Source organism: Myotis brandtii, unplaced genomic scaffold, assembly GCF_000412655.1.
Source record: "Myotis brandtii unplaced genomic scaffold, ASM41265v1 scaffold49, whole genome shotgun sequence".
In the NCBI taxonomy this organism is placed as follows: Eukaryota; Metazoa; Chordata; class Mammalia; order Chiroptera; family Vespertilionidae; genus Myotis; species Myotis brandtii.
This window is the reverse complement of record NW_005368707.1, coordinates 5,539,765-5,542,566: the sequence shown is the minus strand read 5'-3', so window position 1 is coordinate 5,542,566 and position 2,802 is coordinate 5,539,765. Positions and strand designations below refer to the sequence as shown.

The 2,802-nt window shown below is 52.8% G+C and overlaps 1 pseudogene; it reads right to left on the bottom strand.

Moving 5' to 3' along the window:
• Nucleotides 1-437: 437 nt before the first annotated feature.
• Nucleotides 438-2,565, bottom strand: LOC102243211 (annotated as a pseudogene).
• Between the last annotated feature and the right edge of the window lie 237 nt (nucleotides 2,566-2,802).

Here is a 2,802-nt window from a genome sequence, read left to right as displayed (position 1 = left end):
TCCAGCCCAAAAAGTTGTTAGCAGAGAATGGACTACCTAAAAAGTGATCAACAATGATGGAAAAAGATTGCTTAACTGGATGAATGAGGTGCCACAATATTCCTGCGTGTAATGAACATTATAGCTTTGTTACTTTATCACTTATATAAGTTTAAAATTTTAGTCCCGGGGGACATTTTTCTTCATTATTAGTTATTTTTTTCCTTTTAAATAGTTTTCCTTCTAACTTCAGGTCCATTGGTTTTCCTATCACTTCTATATTCTTTTCTAATCTAGTCAAAATGTGTTTCTCAAATAATTCTTGACTCCAAAATTTCATGGACATTACTCATATTCTCATCTGAGTAATAAATAAATGGTGAGAGTTTATGCATTGTTTTGATACCTAAAATGTTAATATTTTGTGCACCATTTTCTCCCTTAAAATTAATTCCATTTTAATTTGCATTCACTGCAAATTTCACCTGTAATGATGTGCCCCTCTGTTTAACTGCATCTGTGGAAAGAACTAATGGAGCTTTACCATATTGGCTGAGATTCGGAAAAGGCTACAGTCAGGAGCCTGAGAGATATGATAGGAGCCACTATCTGCCTCCCCTGCTACCACTTTTGTAACCAAGTGTCCAGTTCTGGTAGAACAGAGCACAATTTCCACGGGGACAGAGCCATTCCTGGGCAAGGGAAACAAGATGACAGGAACATTGTCCTTCCCATCTACCACAAACAAGTTCATGGCCACAGCTGCACTTCTGAGAGGAGTTCCACCATAATGGGCTTCCACATGAAAGTGAAACCCCTTGAGCTGCTGAAAGTCAAAGGAAGTTTTGGCAGCGATAGCCCCATGGATGATTCTGCGGCCACGAAGCTAGAGGCTGTGTGCCCTTCAGAGATAATATGCAACAGTTCATACAAGACAAGGCCATTCTTCCCCTGGTCCGGGTCATGGGCAAACACGGGCCTTAGGTTTTAGGAACATGTTTTTAGACATAAAAAAGTTCCTGTTGAGGAACCTGCATCCAACAGGTTGAGGAAAGCTGGATATATTGCCTGTGAGTGCTAAGCCGGTCGAGCCACCATCTAAGGCGGTGATCAGGACCCGCCATTCGCTGACCTGCTCCCAGTTCAGGGAGCCATCAGTCAGTAAACTGTAGTAATTGTCAAACGAAGCCTTCAGCTTAAAAGGGCCTCTACTGGACATGCTACAAATGACCTTTCCATTGGGACCGAAGTCCTCGTCCCCAAGGAGAGAAATCACTGTGTCAGGGCGGTGTCCTTGGAAAGTGGCCTGGAGAGTCAGCAGGTGCACCGCAGGGGCACGATCGTTCATGTCAGCCACTCCCACCAGCAGTTTGGCGGTGCTGGCAAGACAGAAGGCACTTGGTCTCTCGCCTGGATGGATGCCTCCAACAGTTTCAGGAGGATCTAGCAAAGCAGCTCCCCGCACCTCCCCATTTCTGGGGTGCACTTGAGAGTGGTGTCGCAGCTTTGCTTGTGTGCTATTGTTTACTGAGTTCCGGATTTCCCCACTGGGGCCTTCAGCCAGGTCCGAGGCCTGAACTCGAATGACTCAGTCCCTCCGGTACATTCTCTGGCACCTCTGCGCCATAAACTGTGCGCTCAAATGCAGGTGCATCGTCGTCTGTGTCCACCAAAGCGCGCGGTCCGCCCCGCGTTCCCGAGGGATGAGCGCCTGCCGGTGGGTGGCGCGCCTCTCGGGATCCAGAGCTTTCTCCAACCAATTCCGGCTACTCGCTGCGGCCCACCCGCAGCCCCAGGTGCAGGCGAAAGTGTTGGCTGGGGCTCAGGCGGTAGCTTAGCACCCCGTTGCTTCTCTGGTTGGCATCTTGGGCATTAGGGAGAGGAAAGCGGGCCCCAGGCACCAGGAACTCGGGGATGCGCAGCTGCAGCGCTGGCAGGGAAGTGAGGTGAGTTGTTGGTATCCAGAATGTGAACGCGCATCTGATGTGGTTCCAGCGGGTCCTTTTGCACCGGCGGGTCAAGACGCAAGCAGCTTTGCGGTCCGCGGGCTCTCGGACCACCAAGCTACCACTGGCCATCTCCACCTGAAGTAGAGCTCGTCGTGGCTGAAAAGGAAGCGAAAGTTCCGCAAGGACAGAGCACCAGCTGACATCCTCAGTCCGAGGTGACTGTTGCTATGGCTCTGCCCCGCTGGGTCTCCTCCAACACTGAGTATTCCAGCTGCCCCGCGGCAGAGCTGCAGGACACCCACAAAGGCCCGCACCGTCCACACCCCGACCATGCTCCAAACTCCCAGAGAGCAGGAGCCGTGGTAAAGAGCAAGGCCAGCTAGCCGCCGCTGCCCGCTAGAGGGCAGAGACCCGGGACACCCCCTCTTACCCGGATCTTGCGGGGAGATCGGCCTGCTGGACCAGAGGCTAGGCAGCCGTCTGGCAGAGGAGCGCAGCGCCACCTAGGGATGCAGAGACGAGGTAACTGGCCGGGCTTGGGAAGCGCCGCCACCGTTCCCAGCGGGCTGGGATCTCGCCTGGAGGCCTGGCAGCGGAAGCCGGGCAGGCAGGAAGATTCTCCGAAAACCCAACACATCTTCCCTTAATCGGTGTTTCCTAGGACAACGCCCCGAGGCCACCCCGGTCTTAGCCTCCACAGCCTCTGCCTGAGAACTGTAACTGGGCTAAGCTCAGCTGGGTTTCTCTCGGCAGCTGTCAGTCCCCAAGGCACGGACCCAGGGGTCTCCTACAGGGCCCCCTGAAGGCGCGGGACTCTGAGGAACCCCGGGTCTTTATGATGTAACTTTCATCCATCTCTTAAGCAGATCTGAAA